The following is a 21,128-nucleotide window of genomic DNA, read 5'->3' as shown; positions in this document are numbered from 1 at the left end:
TCAGATTCTGTGTCTCCCTCTCTCTCTGACCCTCCCCCGTTCATGCTCTGTCTCTCCCTGTCTCAAAAATAAATAAACATTAAAAAAAAAAAAAATATATATATATATATATATATATATATATATGCATATGTAGGAAAAAAATCACAGGCAATCACTACCTCTAGGTCGACAGGATTATTTGTATTTTTTTCCTTTTAACTTCTCTTTATTTTCCAACTTTCCATAATGAATCTTTTGTGAGAAAAAGCAATTGATGTTACTTTTAATTTTTTTTTTAGATTAAATGGAGGGTAGGGTGGGGAAAGAGACTTTTTTCCTGAAGTAGAGTTGACACACAGGGTGACATTCATTTCAGGTGTATGACAGTGAGTCCACTACTCTGTACCTTATGTTATGCTCACTATAAGCATAGCACCTTCTGTCACCACACAACACTATTACAGCACCATTTTCTATGCTCCCTATGCTGCACTTCTCATGACTTATTCATTCCATGACAGGAAGCCTGTACCTCCCACACCCTTTCACCCATTTTGCCCATCCTCTCACCTCCGGCAACCACCAGTCTGTTCTCTGTATTTATGGGTCTGTTTCTTTTTGTTTGTCCATTTGTTTTGTTTTTTAGATTCCACATATGAGCGAAATCATACGGTATTTGTCTTTCTCTGTCTGACTTATTTCACCGGCCCTCTAGGTCAGCCATGTTGTCCCAGATGGCAAGATGTCCTTCCTTTCACGGCTAAACAATATTCCATTGTGGGGACAGACTTTGACAATAACTCAGGCGGGAGATGAGGACTTGGGCCAAAGCAATACTGGTGTGCAACAAAGAAAGTACAAGCGATGTTTTGAAAGAGGAGAGAAGGTCATGAACGACCTAAGTCAGGTGATGAAAGGACAGGGGGAAATCAGGTCTATACAGATTAAGTCACCCTGTGTTGTGATTTACAATCTTAGGAACACTTGTCATCACCTAGGGCTGGAGGAAGGCTGTGACTTTGAATGTCCTCCATCTGTGGCATCGCTACTGTTTATTACAGATTTTCTTAACAATTTTTTAAGTATTCATTTATTATTTTTGAGACAGAGTGCAAGCAGGGGAGGGGCGGAGAGAGTGGGAGACAGAGAATCTGCAGTGGCTCTGTGCTGACAGCGTGGAGCCCAATGCGCGGCTGGAACTCATGAACTGTGAAGTCACATCCTGAATGCAAGTCCCACACTCAACCGACAGAGCCACCCAGGCGCCCCTTAAACGTTTCCTAGGTGCCGGCAGTGAGCTCCACACTCAAGTATAATTCTTGGTTATTCCTCACAACTTTTCCTGTAAGTATTCTTTCCACGTTTTAGAGTAGAGAGGAGGAAACTGTGTTCAGAGAGGTGAAGTGACTTGTTCAAAGCGGCACAGCTACTTACTTGCAGAGTATGGCCCGAGTCTGGCAAAGGCAGCGGACTGTCCCTCCAGCGTCTCCCAGGGAAGAGCTGTGCTGAAGGCAGTGTGATGCTTCTCTGTGCCCCAGAAATTTGGGGGAGCTGGAAGGAGCCAGCCACGAGTTCTGCTGCTAACAGTGCCACTGTCTTCTGGAAAGGGCTTTCTGTCACCAACTGGAACTATTGCAGCATCAATAACCCAAAGCCACAGGCACTGGCAGGCTGTAAATAATTTAAAAGTATAAACTAGGTCCATCCCTATTACTGGGAATCAGTTAGACTCTAATTCCTCTTCTATTTGTTAAAATGGATAGGGCGCCTGGGTGGCTCAGTCGGTTGGGCGTCTGACTTCAGCTCAGGTCATGATCTTGCGGTTTGTGAGTTTGAGCCTCGCGTCGGGCTCTGTGCTGACAGCTCAGAGCCTGGAGCCTGCTTCGGATTCTGTGTCTTCCTCTCTCTCTGACCCTCCCCCGTTCACGTTCTGTCTCTGTCTCAAAAATAAATAAACGTTTAAAAATAAATAAATAAATAAAATGGAGCCACATGTTTAAATAAAGACTATGACTAACAAGAATAGAAAGAATAGCTCAGGTAAACATTTTGTTAAGTTTTAAAACCACTCTCACATCGTGGCCACCGAGGTTCAAGCCCAGGGGTGGGGGATTGTGGGTCTGGTGCGGGTTTGCCACACTGGTGTTTTTCTCCACTGCTGCTCACATGAAGGAAGCCGGCAATTGTTTGGTGACAGGAAACAAGGAAACAACAGTGCTTCTAAACAGCAGACTCTGGAATCCAGTCTGCGGGAATATTCCACAGAAGAATAGGAGCCTCACCAAGTGGTAGGAACACGTTAAATAAATAATGGTTTCCAGAAACAGGAGACCAAGAAACAGACGTTTCTCAGGCTCTTGGAGATGTTTACGGGAATATGAGTAGAAGAGAAATAGAGATGCTTTCTACCATGCTTCCCTTATTATGGATGAAAAGCCAAGAAGAAAAATGGCAGGGAAGACGAGAAATGAGAAGGATCTTGAAAGAACCCTGGGGAAGGGACGTGCGGGGAGAGGGCCCCGGCTGGGGTGCAGCCCCCAGGAAGCGAGAACAAAGATGAAGGAAGGAAGTAAAGAAAAGAAGGAGGGGGTAAGCGAGGAGGAGGATGAGAGTCCCTGAGCTCGCACCAGGACCCCAGAGAGCCCTTCACACCCGAAGAAAGAGGGACTTTCTCCAAGAAGCCTTTATTTACACTTTCCCCTTAGATCCACATTTCCCGCAGGGAATTTCTGAGAAGGGGGAAAAAGCCTCCGGTTGTCAGCAAACACCAGGAGTTTTGAGAAGGATGCTCTTAATTAGAGTGAACAGCAAGTCTTGCGCTATGGGCCGGCTTCTCCCTGTGATTCTACACCCACACTCACACACTCACACCTCTCCTTTGGGCACCCTCAACCCACGCTGTCAGGGTCTTCCCGCCCTGCTCTGTGCTTTGTCCCACAGTAGACCGACCACCTGGGGCCTTACCTTCCTCAGGAGCTGTGCCCAGCGCCTTAGGATTCCAATACCGCTCCCTCCAGAAAATGTGTTCGTCCCGTGTACTCTCCTAGAGAAGCAGTTTAAGATTTGACTTAAACTTATTTACTTACTTAGCCTAAGTAACCTAAACTTACTTAAAATCCAGAAGAAAAATCGAGTTGATTATATATCACATTTCAAAAGAAAACTTGTGGGGCACCTGGGGGGTTCAGTCAGTTAAGCGTCTGACTCTTGATTTCAGCTCAGGTCATGATCTCCTGGTTCGTGAGACTGAGCCCTGAATCCCCACATAGTGCTGAGAGCACAGAGCCTTCCTGGGATTTTCTCTCTCTCTCTGCCCCTCCCCCCCCCAAAATAAACTTTTTTTTTAAAAGAAAACTAGAGGAAAGAAGGAAGAACAGAAGAAGGGAAAGAGGGAGAGAAATATATAAACCTTGCTAAGAGCCTGCAGGATGCAGATACTATGCTAAGTGTCTTAACCCATTTGGGCTGCTGTAACAAATACCATAGACTGGGTAGCTTGTAGACAAGCGAAATTTATTTCTTACAGTTTGGGAGGCTGGGAAGGGGGTGAGAGAACTCCCTGGGGCCCCTTTCATAGGGGCATTAATCCCATCCATGAGGGCTCCAGCCTCATAACCTAATGACCTCCCAAGGCCCCACCTCCTAATGTCCATCACCTTAGGGGTTAGGGTTTCAACATAGGAATTGTGTGGGGACACAAACGTTCAGACCATTGCACTAAGTATTCTACATTTGTCCCCTCATGTATTCCTCAGAATAATATAAGGAGGTCTTTTTTGAAGATAAGGAAACATTAGATCATATCCAAAAGCCACAGTTAACTCAGAACCAGATTCGAATCAGATATTCCAGGCTCTGAGTATGAAATTGAGAAATGTGTGTGATGGAAGAGAGGTTCCTAAATGGAAACCTTACTGAGCACAGCGCCCCCTGGGGGCAGTTAGAGGAGTATGTGGCCACTCTGGCCTCTCACTGAAGAACAAGCTCCCAACTTCAGCCATGTTTGATTTTGCCTCATTCACAGACTCCATTTTGTTCCCTATTCTTGTTTGACTTCTTTCCTTATGTTTGTACGCTAACCAGTCCTATTTCGCGTATTCTTCAAAGCCTTTGCAAATCTCTGCAAAAAAAGAAATAATTAAAATTTGTTTAAAAAACTCCCTTTAAAAAACATAAGCTAATTAAAAAGAAATGTACTGACAATGTAGAGTCCAAATTCCCCTGGACCAGGGTGGCCCAATTGCAATGACAGTGGATCTGAGTTGTGAGAGGGACCTAAGCCTGGCTACATTTCTCCAAATCAAACTTGATCTGCCATTGGTTTCCTGAATGAGTATGGCCAGATGGTCAGTTGTTACTCTGCAAAGTGTGATAATAGCACTCCCCACAAGGTGTTCTAGAAAGGTTTTGAAGTGCTTGGGTGAAAAGAACCATAATATAATTTTTTTTTTTTTTTGGAGTGGAGGGGATGTCAATACCCTTTTTTCATCACACCCTTTTTTCAGTTACCTTTTAAGAGCAGCTGATGTGTGTTGTAATCCAAAGCTGCTGACTCGGAATGAAAAATTGGTCACTGAAAGTACTTCAAGGTTTTTTAAAAAACAGCTAAAAGAGCCCATCCAAGAGCTCGCTTCTGAGTCCCAGGGAGGCCCCCAGATTTTCTCTTGCAGGAGAGATCTTTCTCACTGCACCCTAGCAGTAAGGCTGTCTGAGCATGAACAGGCCTGGAGCAGTGGAATAGACCTGGGTTCAAATCCTGACCCCACCACTAACCGGCTACCTGATCTTGGGCAAATTATTTTCACACCCTGTCCTCTGTTTCCTTATCTACGATGGAAATAATAACAGTTACCCCGCCCCCCAGACTTTGTCACTAGGATTAAACCAGATAATATCTATATCTAGATATCATGTGCCCAGTAAATGTGAGTTGCTGCTCTCAACAGGATGAGCAGCAGCTGGGGTATCATCTCTCAGGTATTCATCTTGTCTCTTCCACAGGTCCTTTCCCAGAGCAGACACAACCGAGGTTTTGGTGGGGAAGGGGTTCATTTTGGATCTGGTAGAATGTGTTGGGAACTTCATGTTATTGACAGAAAACCTTTCCAAGTCACCTCCTCCTCTAGCCACTGCCAGGGATGTGACATTATTCTCCTTGAAGCTCCTACCAATTACCCCCCAATACTTTTGAGGCACGCTTCATCTTCCTGTCTGCAGGATTCAATCAGGCCGCTGTCCTACACGGAAACTAAGGGCAAGACTCCACACAGCTGGAAGTCCAGAAGCTGTGTCATCTCTGTCAGAAAAGACCGGAATTAACCACTTGGAACTTCCTCCTCTGCCTCTGGGTTTCTGCTCTTCAGAGAATGTGGGTCCTTGTTATGGGATTTAGGAGACAGCAGAATTAGGAGGGAAACTGGGGAAAAGATTAATATTTGTACAAGTGTGTGACCATGGCTGCCCCTAGGGTATGTGGGGCCCAGACAAATATATAAACAATTATATATAAGCAATTAGAGTCACCAAAATCTTCATACTAGCACATCTGGTGGCCCAATTTCAGGTGATCCCATGAAAGAAATACAAGTCAGCAGGAGCTATACAATCTCCAGACCACCCTCCTGGAACTAGGTCTGGGTCCTGGTCCCAATCCTGGAACAACGTCACAGGCACAAGGCTCGGATCTTCTGGAGCATCTGGCCAACCCTATACGAGCAGTAGAGGATGGAAGAAAGTCCTAAAGGGGAGAAATAGGCACCAGAGCCCACATGGGTCCTGCTACAGGGTCCAGGAGTCCCACCTGGATGGCACTGTTGACTCCTTCCTATCTCCAGCATTGGACAGGGAATAAGAAAAGTTCAAGGAATGCACTCAAACAGCAGAGTCCTCTGAGGCACAGGGCTGGGCCAGATCTCAGGACAGGACTGCATTTGATACCAGAGCCTCCGCGAAAGTTTTCCTGAGTCAGGTTCAAAAGGAACAGTGCCTCCTTCCTCTTGGTGTGTGGACATCGTGGGGTTCTTGTAAATTCTAGACCAGACAGTCTTTCTCTTAAAGTTACTCCTGTCTCTCAAGGACTATAGCTGTGGACTAGAAGGTCCTAGTGCTATTACCATGAAGTAGTTGCCCTATTAGCAACATGGCAGATAGAGATAAAAACAATTAAGATTGACTCTAGGACAAGGGCAAGCCAACTCAATTCTATCAGGAACTACTTGCAAATTCATTGTTTTTGCTTGGGAAGTTATAAGCCTGGACTCCTCCACAGGCCTGCCCCTCACATTTGCAGGCCTAGGGCAACAGTACACATGGAAGCCCCTGGCCCACAACCCACCCATTTCTCTTTTCTCTCTGCTAGCTCTACTCAGATCATAAAAGACCTTTTCTGTATGCATATGGACATCCCAGCTCACCCAGCCTATTTCTGTCTTCCCTGGCCCCTGCCAAACCACGACTCCTTGGCCACCCTTTGGGTACACAGGTGGTATAATTAGCCCTCACTCAAAAGGACAGACCTGGGAAAGACAATTTATATTGACCTTAGCATTGGGGCAAGGAATTCTGGTGTCCCTGGTACCTAGAATATGGTTTTGAAGTAGGGGGGCATGGACTGTAGGTGGACACACCACTTGGGCTCCTGGACCTCTCATCCCCTGGGAAAGGCACAGACGGAGGAGGGCCAGAGCCAGTCCCATGAAAGCTAAAGCCAGAGCAGAGGCCCACCTGCCTGGTTCCAAGGGTAATCCACCCCAGCATATGATTTCCAGACCCATACCCCAACCCCTACTTCACTTTTCAGTTTCTACTTCCTCAACCTCCTTCGGCCCACTCCCCAACTGCTGCTTTTCACTCATGCATAAGAATTCCTAGTTCCTGTTTTTGAGTCATCCTGGATCTGACCTTGAAGCTAGTGTTACACAAAAAAGGAGATATTACATCTTTTTTAAAAGTCTACAGAACCTGAATATTTATGATACACTGCATCAAGATCTCCTAGCAAAGAAATGTAATTCTTGTCACCCATGGCTACTGAAAAATGACTTTCTGGATACACTAGTGGCACTTTTTATCTTTCATAGGCTGACAGATAATGGGATTGCAAGTTTCAAGCAGTAATCTCCCCATCTTATTGTGATTTCGGGGGGGGGGGGGGAGACGATGTAGTTGAGCTCTATAGAGGACCGAACAGACAAGCAAAATAACACTCTGCCACAGGAAGCTCCCATCATGGAAGAGATCTGAGGTCCCTTATACTCTTTCCAGGGGAACTGACATTGTTCCATTTTGTGATTAAGGACACCAGTGAAGAAGCAGAAAAGCAGCTATGAGATTTGCTCCAGAAATCAAATCCAGAACCCAAGTTCTTCCGCATTATGTGATACCGCAATATAATTTATTTAAAAAACTGATCTGATCTTTCTTCTTTGAAGTCACACATGCTTTCCATGTAATTTCCTTATGGTGGTTGTGGCATAATAAAAAATATTGAGCCTTTGTCCCAGTTTCTGGCACTTGGGTCCTAAAACCCTTGGAATATCCAAAGCAATGAGAGTCTTTTGCATGCTAATGAGAGGACTGGCTGTTGGGGTCCCCTGGATCACTCCAGGATGGGGACCAGTCTCCAGAATGACCAAGCCTTGATTAGAAGCTAGGAACTTTCAACCCTACCCTCCAACTCCAGGAAGGGGAGAGGGACTGGAGACTGAGTCAATGATTTAATCATTTGTGTGTATGTAGTGAAGCCTCCATAAAACCCGTAAATGGCAGGGTTCATAGAGTATGTGGGTTGGTGAGCATATCCCTGTGCTGGTCTGGTGGTGTACCCCACCTCCCTGTAACAGAAGCTCCTGTGCTTGAGACCCCCTCAGACCTCATCCTATATACCTCTTCATCTGGCTATTCATTTGTATCCTTTATAACATCCTTTATAATAAATCAATAAATGTAAGTAAAATATGTTCCCGAATTCTGTGAGCCAGTCTACCATATTACCAAACCTAAGGAGGGGGGGTCATGGGACCCCCCCCCCATTTATAGCTGGTAGGTAAGAATTATGGGAGGCCCAGGACTAATGCCTGACACCTGAAGTGGGAGGCAGTATTGTAGGACAGAGCCTTTAGCCTGTAGGGTATGCACTAATGCGAAGTAGTATCAGAATTGAATGGAATCATTGAACACCAAGTTGGTGTCTGGAGAACCAAAGAATGGTTGTTGGTGTACAAAACAGCCCAGAGTGGTTATCTGGCACTGCCCTTTATTATGGTCATTTGTGTTGGTTTTTTCCTATTAGTTGTATTTTCTTTGAGAACCCAAACTGGGTGTTATTCGTATTTGTATTTCTTACAACACCTAGCACAGAGCCTAGCCCACAATAAAAGATGAATAGACAACGTGGAACAGGTTCCAATTTGTTGTGTTGACTGCTCCTCAGATCTTTATGATCATGCACGTTTAGGAAGGCTGAACTGGGCTGGGCTGGGCTATGGCTCATAGTGACAAGGCACTGAATCATGGCATTCACCAAGGACATGTCTCTCAAACCTTCTTACCAGCCTGCTGACTTACCTGGACCCCTATACTTACCCCTGTTCTGTGACCACATCAGCAACTTGTCACAGCTCCAGTTTCAGAGACTTTCCCCAAATACACGTATTTGTAGACCAATTACAATTGATCAGGAGAAAAAAGAAGAATGAGCATTCAGCCTTCGACATTTTTACTCTAGAGTCTCTTACAGCTGAACTTGAATGACAAGTTCAGTCTGTCCTTAGGGAATGAAACCCTTCCTCCTTCACCTCGCCTCCATCAAATCCTTAACAATAGCTATAAAACAGAAGACTCAGATCCCTAGCAGATCTCTAGGTAGGCTGGGGCAGGAGCAGGGAGCAGATTTTAACTGAAATTCTGCAGGCTTTGCAGGGATTGTCCACTATGGAATTGCCAGCAGACCTCAGCAATTCCCATGTCTCACAATGACTCTCTCTGGTAGACATAGACCCATAGTTTAAACACCAAACCACAGTGCAGTGAGCAGCAGAGGGCAGGCATCCAAAAGACACACCAGAAAGACTCAGAGGAATGGTGTCCAAATCTTTGTCTCCCCATATCTATGTCATTTATTGAGGAGAAGAGAATACAAAAGGGAGGGGAGGAGAGGAAAGAAGAGCAGGGAAGAGTAGGGGAGGGCAAAGAAGGGAAGAAGGAGAGGAGGGGAGGGGGGGACAGCGGAGGGAAGGAGAGGACATCAACCAGGACAATGTGTAAGACAGCACAGCCTCTTAGCCAGCCAGGTCATGAACATGGGAGCCCACCAAGACTCATATTCTAAACTGTAGTTCTTCAGTTCAGCCTGGGTAAATTCATACTGGTTATAGCAAAGGATTCAAAAAAGCAAGACCTGACCGGGCTGCCAGAATCATAACCACAAAAGACAATTTTGTAGGTTTTGTGGCTATTTTCATTCACTCCCTGGATCACAGTACATCTGACTCCCTACAGGATAATCTCCAGAATCCAGTCTATTCTCAAATGCCTCAAGTAGCAGGATTTTCACGGCCTCCCCTGGGAAGTCATTCTTAAAGTCGAATGGCCAGGGTATTTTGCCTTGATATTGAACATCCATCTTTCTTTTTCCTAACCTCATCCCTATTATCCTGTGGAATAAACCCCTGCCCTCAGCATTATTTGTTTCTCTAAGTATTTACTGATGCATTTCCCAGACATACTTACTGTACCATTTTGAGCATCTCTGCACTCGAGCTTCAGAGATCAAGAAAAGGCTAAGAAATGCAGTGACAAATAAAGGCTCCGCCATCTGGCAGGCATAAACATAAATGAGATGTGAGCCCAAAATCTCAATAAAGAAGGGATCATCATCAATCTACCCTCTACGCAGAGCCCCACGACAACCAGAGAATTACCCTGCAGTGAGTGATGCTCTGCCAGTGGGACCCTGTTCTCCCCGTGATTCATTTTCACAGCCTAATGAGTTCTCCCTTCCCCAAAATGAGTTTATGAAATGCCAAATTTATCTTATCATATGTATCTTTAATTTCATTCACCCCACTTGGTATACTTTTTATCTCACTGTGCTATGGTGCCTGGTGTATAAATTCTCATTGCACAAACAGTGGAGCGTTAAGAGCTTGCCAGCTCCTTGATGTAAGTAGAGCAATCAGAGTGGGCTCTGAGCGTGGGCTGCCCAAGAGCACATTAGCCTTGTTTCCACCTTGATGAATGTGGGGAGATTCAGCTGTTTTCTCCGTACATTTAGAACTTTTTTCCACAATCCAGAAGAACTCCAGTAATTAAAAATGGCTACTCAACCACCTACTCTGGTCAAGAGGGTCTCCCTTCATCTCCCGTCCACACCCCACCTCCAGCACATACCCTGTTCGGGCCAATCTCCTTCAGACCTCTTACTCTGATGCCTCACCAAAATGTCCTTTCTTCTCCAGCAAATGGTCACCCAATTTTATAGCTGGACAGTTCCTTAGTTGAGACTTTTTTTTTTCTCCTTTCAGATAAGAGAGCTAGAGACTTGGAGAGAAAAGTTGGATCTGATACTTCCTTCCTTAATAAAGACATTCATTGAACACTTACTGTATGACAGGAGAAGCACCAGATACTCTAGGAATATACAGGAGGGACCCCTAATTCAAAGAGGGAGACATTACTCTTTTCACTCTTGACCTCCCTTCAAGCCATTCTCCAGATTGTAGCCAGAGTGAGCCGTTTAAGCCATGAGTGAAATTAGGTCATTCCTCTGCTTAGGAAACTTCAGGGACTTGCTATGCATTCAACTAAAATCCAAACTTTTTGTTTGTTTGCTTTCCTGTTTGGGCGCACAGTCATGCAAGGTCTGGCCCTGCCTACCTCTGCACCTCCACCTCTTCCACTCTCCATGGCTCACCAAATTCCAGCTCCATTACTAACTGGCTTTCAATTCCTACGATGCACCAGGTTCTTCTTTCCCTCTCACAGCCTTCCTACATACTCCTTCCCTTTTGTTTCTTCGGTCCAAAATGCTGCCCTGAATCCTCTCAGTGACCCCCTACAGCGTCACCTGGCTTACCTGGTTAGCTCGTTGTCATTTTTCAGGCATCAGCTTAACTGTCACCTCCTCAGCCTTCTATTACAGCCTTCTATTACCACCCTAAGGTCACTTTCATTGTTCTCTGGATTTTCCCTCAAGGCAACTCACACAATTTTTGCTATATGTTTATCTGTGCTTCCCTGTTTAGCGTTTGTCTTTCCAAACAAATGCTGTTAGCAATTAGTATGCTAAAAGATAAACCGAGGTACATTAGGTTTTTGAACAGTTTATTGGAACAACTATTGATCTGACTCAGGCAGTGCCAAACCAAAATTGGGTAGAGGTCAGGAGCTAAGGGAAAGGCTTAGAGCATCTAGAAGACACAGAAACAACAAAGAAATCACCTGCTTGGTTATAATCCGAGTTGCCTTATTTAGGGAAGCCTAGTTAGTTGTGATTTATTGTTCTTAAGTTTCAATTTCATAACCGTAAGGCATTTACAGAAATTGACTCTGGCTTGGGTTTCAGTTTGTTTGTGTAGGCTGCCAAGACGTTAGAGCCATTTCGGTCCAATGGTTGCCTTGTTCAATGACTCTAAAAATGATGAGACAAAATCTTTAGGAAAACAAGGATCTCGTATGTTTTATACACAAAACACCCAGTTCAGTGCCTTCACAGACTGGCTTAACAAATACTTGTTGAAAGATGACTTCCTGAGGAGGTGACACGAGCTGAGTCCCAAAAGGCAGGAGAGAGTTAGTAGACAAAGGCAGGGGAGTGGCATTGCTGGCATCTGGTGAGGCATATGCGAAAGTCTGGAAGCATGACCATACAAAAACCATACGTTACCGAGTATGGTTTGAACACTACGTGCAAAAGGAGGAATAGTGGGTGATGAGGTTGGGAATGCCTGCCAACGAACATGGACACTCTCCTGTACACCAGGGAGAGCTAATGAGTAGGTTTTTAAAGGAGCAGAAAGATAGTGCATTTGTATTTTTGTATTCTCTAAAGGTCACTTTGGAGAAAGGGTAAGAGAGGGAGGCTACTGCAGGCACCCAGTGGTGGATAACAAAGACCTGGAAAGAATGATTCAAAGGAGATTTAGAAAATCAGATGGGATTTAGTGATCAATTAGCTGTTGGGGTGAAGAAGAAGGAAGAATCCGAGATAACACCCAGAGAGATTTCTGGCTGAGGCCATGGGGCTGAAGGGCTATCATTAATTTAGAAGCACGGTCATAGAAATAACTTGGTTCTACAGTATTTCCTTCAAGGTCGACACAAAGATTCACATGCTTCATCCTACAATGATTTTTCCCCTGCTCTGAACTCATCCAGCATTTCTTTTTATAGACTGTACAACCTTCCCAAACAGGATGGATTCACTCGTATCCATCAGGGCCCTGCAGGAAACAGATGGCACCCTCACGAGGAGTAATTGGGTAGAGTACACTGAATATTTACAAAGGTGTGGGGAGGGCACAGGCAAATCAACAACTAGCACAGCTAGTAATGGCTCGTCAGCTCTCCAATAGGCCTGGCCCACTCCTGCCCCGGGGTCACTGTCCGTGTTATCTTCCCTGCTTGAAATGTTCTTTCCCCAAATATCTGCATGGCTCGCTTCTTCCCCTTCTTAACTCTTTACTAAGACGTCACATTAGCCTGGACTCTTTAAAATTGTTAAAAGGCAAAACAAAACAAAACCTCTCCCCCTTTACCTCCTTGATTTGTCCCTAATCATTTATCACTACCTACCATACAATGTATTTTACAAATTTACCTTACAAAAGATAAATGTAATGAAATGAAGACAAAGTCTTCCTCAGATGAAGTGACGTTGAGCCTCAACCTGAATGAAGTGAGAGAGTGGGCCATAAAAATAGCTGAAGGAAGAATTCAGGGGGTGGGGAACAGCATGGGCAAAGGCCCTGAAGTAGGACTGTGCATTCCGTGTTCTAAAAAACCAAGAGGGAGGGTGAGTCACAGAAGTTGAGGTGGGTGAGGGCTGGTGCAGATCATACCAAGGAACTGAACTTCATTAATTTTAATGAATTTAAATGGACACATGCCACTAGTGGTTAATATACTGGACAGCACAGGTGTGTATAATATCAAATACTTTAGAATACTTGAATAATTTTTTCCCCAAGGTATGCTGCTGCTACATAAATCTTCAGATTTACTCCTTTTTGCTTTCCCAAGAGATGTTGGTGCCCAAATAGGATTTCTCTGGGAAACTGCTGTTGCTAAGGTATTTTCCATACTTAGACTATGATAGCAAGTGTTCTAAAGAGCTGAGGCAAATAGCCACATGATTTAAGGCAGGAGGGGGGGAAGAAAAGAAAAAACTTTCAACTAAAATAATAAGGCAAAAGTTGGATCATGACCGAAATTACAATCTTTTTTAGGTTTACAAGGCATTTTTATCTTTGCTATGTTGAAAAGGTCTTCACTGTCAGGTGGAGCAGACACTTTCACTGAGAAACCTGAAGCAGGACAAAGGTGAAGGGACTGCCCAAGGACAAGAGCTGTCAGTCTAGGGCCTAAACTTCTGGCTCTGGGTCTCACTGTCTCATCTTGACAATGTGTATTAGTCCTGACTTCTCTTAGCTCGTCCAAGACCATTCCACATGATTCCTTGTGTACTTTTATAAATGAATTTACTGGTTCAATTTGAAAACTACACCCTCCTCAAGCATTTCATTTGTCTAAATTATCTAAAGATTATTTTTGATGAAGCTTATGTTTAGGAAGCTGTCCAAAAAGTATTTTATGGAGTTCTATTACTAGCTAGCTATAGTGTGCCTTAACTAATAACAGGTCTGGTGATTTTCTCTATTGATTTCCTGCTTCCAATTTTATTGATTTATGCTCTAATTCTTACTGTTTACACACACACACACACACACACACACACACACACACACACAATTATATACATATTTGACATAGGTTGAATTATTGTTCAAAATATGTGTGGCCCCTCCCTCTAAACCACAGGAAAGACTATACTTCCTACCCCATAGACCTCAGGCTTGGTTGTATTTTTTTGGCCAAAGGTATGCTCCACTTCCAAGCACAAACTGTAAGAGCCATCATGTGCTTCCACCATGTTCTTTTTCCTTTGCCATGAGAATAGTGATGTCCCTGAAAGGGAATACTCCTTCAACCTGGATCCCAGAGTGAAGACGTAAAACAGGGCTATAGTCAGCCCACAGCCAGCATGTAAGATGGGTAAGCCACTCACTTTACTACTGACAGCCAATGAGATTTGTGACATGTTTGTTACTGCAGCATATCCTTACCTAAACTGCCTAATACAATATACAAAAGAGGTAACTGTTTCTTTTTCAAAAATTGTTCAGAATATAAATATTGCTCTTAAGACTTCCTCTTTTCATGTAACATATCTTGAATCCTATGTTCTCAACTACTAGGTTAAGCTGCCTCTCCACAGTCTTGCCCTAGAAGGAAACAAAATACTACCAAACTACAAACAATGAAGACATTGCCATTACAACGTTGTCAGGCTAAGTGAGGGTTGGAGAAAGGAGTTTTGTGATCTCAGGTTCACTCTGCATATTGTAACATAGTATTTATCCAGTGGTTACAGGCAAAGGGCTGTCAATAAAGCTAATTATGAGGTTCAGTCAGACATTAAACTTAAAACTATTTTGGACCCTTATTATTTTCAAACCAACATTAAAAAGCTCTTTTCTACCATCTGCATGCATCCCTAGCCCATTATTCTCCTATCAAACTGAAGATCTTTTTTTCTGTTTTCTTTTTGGGAGACCTAAAGGAATCTCCAGAAAACAGCCTAACAGAAACAACAATGTAAGTTGTGTGCCCTGATTAAAACCAATGCTTACCCAAAATGTGACAAACTAACTTGATCAGAGAGATATATAAGAAAGCCTTGTAATCAGGGCACCTGGCTGGCTCAGTCAGTAGAGCTCACAACTCGGTCTCAGCGTTGTTAAGTTAGAGCCCCACATTGGGTGTAGAGATTGTTTAAAAATAAAATCTTAAAAAAAATCCTTATTATAATCCCAAATCCCCCTTTTTAGCAAGAACTAACACTCGGTTTCATGTTCTACTATGAATTAGGCATTGCGTCTAAGGCTCACATTCAGCACTTGTGAAGCTATATGTTAACATTAAAGCTCTCTCTTTGAAGTAGCTTTATTTCTTTCATTTTGAAAATAATGTGCTCATAATAGTAAACCAGGAAAATTAGTACAAATATTTTTAAAAAGATAAATTAGGGGTGCCTGGGTGGCTCAGTCGTTTAGGCGTCCGACTTCAACTCAGGTCATGATCTCGCGGTCTGTGAGTTGGAGCCCCGCGTCAGGCTCTGGGCTGATGGCTCGGAGCCTGGAGCCTGCTTCTGATTCTGTGTCTCCCTCTCTCTCTGCCCCTCCCCCGTTCATGCTCTGTCTCTCTCTGTCTCAAAAATAAATAAACGTTAAAAAATATATATTTTAAAAAAAAAAGATAAATTAATTGGGGCAAGTGGCCGGCTCAGTCAGTAGAGTGTGCAACTCTTGATCACAGGGTCGCGAGTTCAAGCCCCACACTGGGCATGGAGCCTAGTTTAAAAAAAAGAAGATAAATTAACCATATTCTCACAACTCAGAGACATAAGCACTACCAAAATGTTGATGCTTTTCCTTCCTGTCTTTGCTTCTATGCATATGGTTCTCTTAACTGAGATCGGTGTTTATATAATTCACATTGTCATTTAATATTAAGTCATAAGTATTTCCCACATATAAAGTCCTAGCATTGTATTCCATTATATAGATATCACAATGTATTTAGCTATTCCCCTCTTCTTGAACATTTTAAGTAATGTCATAATAAGCAACTTGGTATACAAATCTTTGCCCACACTTTCTAGTATTCGCTCATTATTTATTTACGGTAGTTTTCTTTTTAATGGAATCACTGAGTTAAAGCCTATATAATTCCTTTGTCCAACCCTAACTTAGCCTAACAAAGATGTAATGGCAGTGTCTTCATAGTTCCAAGGCTTTTGATGTACATTGTACTAATTGCCTCTGAACCCAAATAACAAGAAATCCCACCATAAGCCCACACATCAAAAGGCCACCGATGTCAAACACAAACACACACACACACACACACACACACACACACAGTGCATTTATTAAAGAATATATGGATACCAGAATCAATCAGGACCCAGGACACAACATTATCCATAACCCTAAACACCCACTTTCATGAATAAGACTATTCCAGCCCCAGGGACACACAGCTTCACCTCTCTCACCAGATGTCCTTAAAACACAAAAGTAACCGCATCTAAATACCCGTAAGATTTATGAGTTATGCCACTGCCACATCAGAGATGGACACTTCTCTGGAGAGGTAGAAAGCACATAGGTAAGAGAAGACAAATTAACCTGACAAGCCCTTCCTGTCAACATAAATGCAGTAGCTTCTTAGAAAAGAAAGTACCATTTGCTAGTAGTACTGTGTGCCTACTTTCTGATTTCCCTTCATGCTAGATGTATAGTCCTAACATACTCAAGAACTGGTGTTCTCTTTGCAGTGAGAAGGAGCACTTTGCAATATTAACCAATTTATATTACTCTTACATTTGATTCTATGGAGGTAAAGATATAACATGCATGATGCGTGATAACAGTTCTTTGTTACCGACTTCATGGACATTGATACTGAACAATTTTGAATAGCTTTATGTTTATAAAAACATTTGCTAATATTTAATTAAACACTTAAAATTAAACTAAAATTTATTTAAATAAGTCTTATCTAAAATTCTGATAGTTATTATTTATAACTCTCATTTGCCTTTAAATTTTAAAGTAATTCTGAATATTTTAGATGAAAATAACTCTCTAAAAACATATATAATACATAACTTTAATTTTCCATTTCTTACATTTAGCTTAATTTACATGTGTAATGGAGAGATTTTCAAATGTATATCCTTTGAGTACAATTACATACTTAAGTATTTAGATAAATAGCATATGAGCTTCCATTTATATTCTCTTGCTGGGCTCCCAAATGTCAGAGATAGGCCTACGGTGAGGGGTTGACAAATTTCTCTCTACCAGCAGTATGTGAGCCCACATTTTCCCACACCAAGTTTAAATCTTACTTCTGATAATTCTCAGTGATTAAGTAAATTTTTTCATTTCCTTTGCTTTGATTACTAGTGACGATGAACTTTTTAAATATATGTTAACTAGTCACTTGTAAATTCTCTTCAAGTAATCTATCTCTTCATACACTTGGCCCATTTTAAATTTAGGGCATTAACATTTTTTCTTATTGATTTGAGTGAACACATTATATATTAAATATATCCACCCTTAGTCATATTTCTTGCAAATGTTTCCCCAAATTATCAATTATTTTACATTTTTATTTATATTTTTTACATACATTTGTATACAGTCAAATCTATCCATCTTTTCTTTTGTGATTTCTCCTATGGAGTTTATGCTTAGAATACCCTTTCCCACTCAGAAATCAGATAAATGTTAATCTTAATTTTCTTCTAGTATTTTCACTTCTTTAAACACAATGCACTCACTAATGTACCTGGGATTTATTTGGACATGACATAAATTCATGATTGCATTAATTTTTTTATATGTAGCTATCTAAATCTTTCTCAGTACTTGAAATGCTTCCTTTATTGTGTACTAACTTTTGGAGTTTGCTTCTAAAGAAATATATTCCCTTCTAGGGGTGCCTGGGTGGTTCAGTCAGTTAAGTGTCCAACTTTGGCTCGGGTCATGATCTTGCGGTTTGTGAGTTCCAGCCCCGTGTCCGGCTCTGTGCTGACAGCTCAGTGTCTGGAGCCTGCTTTGGATTCTGTGTCTCCCTCTCTCTCTGCCCCTCCCCAGCTCATGCTCTGTCTGTCTGTCTGTCTGTCTCTCTCTCTCTCTCAAAAATAAATAAACATTAAAAAAACTTTAAAAAAATAAAAAATTTTAAAAATTTAAAAATACATTCCCTTCCATTCATCTATGAGTCTATTCTTGAGCCACATTAACTAATTATTGCACAGATACAATATTCTAAATTTCTCACGAGATTAGTCCTTCTCTTTCCATTCATCTTTTCATACTTTTCTCCCTTTCTCATCCTTCTATTCTTGCAGGTGAACCTTGGAGTCAGTCCTCAATTTGCTGCCCCTTTGGGCTCTCCTTGACTGGAAGTAAAGCCAAAACCAGGAGACCACCTGGTAGAGGTATGGGAGTGGGTAATCCTTAAAAATAAGTCTAAGTCTATTTAATATAGTTGTCTACTTACTACAAGATTACTCCTAACTCTAAAATCAGTCTCTGGAACTTTAGTACCCACAACTATTTTGTTATGTATGGAAAGTGCATAGCTTGTGGTCAAATGGACTATCACATTGACCTTAGACAAGACAAATGAACTTAGACAAGTTATTTAACTTCTCTGAACCTCAGCTTCCTTATCTGTAAATAGAAGTGGGTAAAGCTGACCTCACAGAGCTGTTGGGAGAATTAAGAGATCATGTAGGTAAAACAGCCAGCATGGGGTCCAGCATATGGTGAGTGCTCTTGAAATGTTAACTTTTTTCTCCCATTTTAGCATTCTTGCTGTGCTACTCCAGAAGCATGCTCCTAGTCCTGCTCTGTATCTTTCTTTTTTCTTTTTCTTTTTTAATTTTAGAGAAAGACAGAGAGCATGACTCGGGGAGAGGGACATAGGGAGACAGAGGGAGAATCCCAAGTAGGCTCCATGCTCAGCACAGAGCCCCAAACCAGGCTCGATCCCACAACCCAGTGATCATGACCTGAGCCTAAATCAAGAGTCAGATGCTCAACCAACTGAACCACCCAGCGGACCCCAGGCTCTGTATCTTTCAAGGCATTAGGGTGTCTTTGCAAAATATATTCTGCTATGGTTTAAATAGATATGTCTCCCCAAAATCGTATGTTGAAATTCTAATACCCCATGTGATGGTTGTAGGGGTGGGGTCTTCAGGAGGTGATTAGGTCATGAGGGCAGAGCCCTCACTAATGGAATTAGTGTCTTTAATAAAGAAGCCCCCAAGAGCTGCCTGCCCACCTTCTGCCATATGAGAACATAATGAGAAGTTGCTAGTCTGCAACTCAGAAGAGTTGCAGAGCATGACCAGACTGGCATCCCGATCTGGAACTTCCCATCTCCAGAACTGTGAGATATAAATTCCTGTGGTTTATAGGCCACCGGTCTGTGGTATTTTGTTCTAGCAGCCCAAACAGACTAAGACAGATTCTAAGATTGACTCCTTGGAGCATTCAAGGATGTCACATGGACTGACCCTTAGCTATCTGTAAGAGGAAAGGAAAAAAGTCAACCTTCAGCTTTTGTGGAATCCTGAGTCACTCTATTTCACTGTTAGGGCCATTCGGCTATGTTCTTGCCTGCAGAAGTTCTTCTGCCAGCCACAGAGAAGTGCGAATAATTTAAATGATTCAAGCCAGCTTGTCAACATGTTCTTCAGATCTTTCTACATAGATATTTACTCTTTGATCCTTCACAAGATGGATCATCCTCAGCCAGGCAGAGAAAGTGATTACCCTGGATGATTATCCTGGAACTGACACTAAATTGGAACCAGTTTCCTTTCTCCATGAGAGCATTACTCCAATAACAGGAATTATCTGTTAAAAAGAAAAAAAACAGAAACATAAAGTCATTTTCTCTACAAATTGCCCTAAGTTAGAGCCAGAAATCTCTAGACAGAGCCAACAGTACCGCACATTGCAAAACAGTCTTTAGCAAGGTCTCATCAACCCTGCCCTGCCTCACCCAGCCTTGGCACAAGCCCTCATCCTATCCCAGCATAGCCGCAGCACACTCAGCCTTGATCCAAGCTGTGTTACCCGTTGTTACCTCAGACTTGAGCTCCATGCTGCCCTCACCCCCTTCACCCAGGCCGGCTCTAGGCACTGTCCTCCTCGTCAAGACTGTGAAATAAATGCTTTCTGCCTCTGTAGTATGATAAAAAAATAAATATTTGGTCTTCGTCCCTGATTCCTGGCACAGAGCTCCTAAAATCCTTGGAATTTACTGTCTTTTGAAGAAATACATTTTTTAAATGTTTATTTATTTTTGAGAGAGAGATGGAGGGACAGAGTGTGAGGAGGGCAGGGGCAGAGAGAGAGGGAGACACAGAATCTGAAGCAGGCTCCAGGCTCTGAGCTGTCAGCATACAGCCCGATGTGGGACTCGAACTCATGAACCATGAGATCATAACCTGAGCTGAAGCCAGCTATTAACGGACTGAGCCACCCAGGTGCCCCTATTGTCTCTTGTATGCTCATGAGGTGGCTCATGGTGGAAGCTGGACACTAGAAAAACCAACCACATGATGAAAGGGTTAGAACTTTCAACTTCACCCGCCCTCCCCCCCCAACCTTCAGGGAGGAGAAAAGGGCTGAAGATTAAATTCAATCACCCATGGCCAATCAGTTAATCAATTGTGCCTATGTAATGAAAGTTCCATAAAAACCCCTAAATGACAGGGGCACCTGGGTGGCTCAGTCAGTTAAGCGTCCTATTTCTGCTCAGGTCATGATCTTGCGGTCCCATGGGTTCGAGCTCCGTAGGTTCGAGCCCCACAGGTTCAAGCCCCACGTCCGGCTCTGTGCTGACAGCTCAGAGCCTGGAGCCTGCTTTGGATTCTGTGTCCCTGTCTCTCTCTGCCCCTCCCCCACATGTGCTCTGTCTTGCTCTATCTCTCAAAAATAAATGTTAAAAAAAAAATACGGCACAAAAACAGACAACAGATCAATGGAACAGAATAGAGAACCCAGAAATGGACCCACAAACGTATGGCCAACTAATCTTTGACAAAGCAGCAAAGAATATCCAATGGAATAAAGGCAGTCTCTTCAGCAAGTGGTGCTGGGAAAACTGGACAGCGACACACAGAAGAATGAACCTGGACCACTTTCTTACACCATACACAAAAATAAACTCAAAATGGATGAAAGATCTAAATGTAAGACAGGAAGCCATCAAAATCCTCAAGGAGAAAACGGGGAAAAAACCTCTTTAACCTCGGCCACAGCAACTTCTTA

The 21,128-nt window shown here is 42.8% G+C and overlaps 1 long non-coding RNA gene across 1 annotated transcript in view; it reads right to left on the bottom strand.

Moving 5' to 3' along the window:
- Nucleotides 1–1,874: 1,874 nt before the first annotated feature.
- The window catches only part of LOC122487714, a 40,468-nt gene continuing 21,214 nt past the window's right edge, over nucleotides 1,875–21,128 (bottom strand). The window contains exons 2-4 of the long non-coding RNA XR_006298448.1: nucleotides 19,401–19,706; nucleotides 2,947–3,025; nucleotides 1,875–1,918 (exon numbers count right to left, since the gene is read on the bottom strand). This is a non-coding gene — a long non-coding RNA (uncharacterized LOC122487714). The remainder of the gene's footprint in view (nucleotides 1,919–2,946; nucleotides 3,026–19,400; nucleotides 19,707–21,128) is intronic.

This window comes from Prionailurus bengalensis, chromosome A2 (assembly GCF_016509475.1).
Source record: "Prionailurus bengalensis isolate Pbe53 chromosome A2, Fcat_Pben_1.1_paternal_pri, whole genome shotgun sequence".
In the NCBI taxonomy this organism is placed as follows: Eukaryota; Metazoa; Chordata; class Mammalia; order Carnivora; family Felidae; genus Prionailurus; species Prionailurus bengalensis.
Note: the sequence above shows the minus strand (reverse complement) of the source record. Positions and strands in the feature narration are given on the sequence as shown.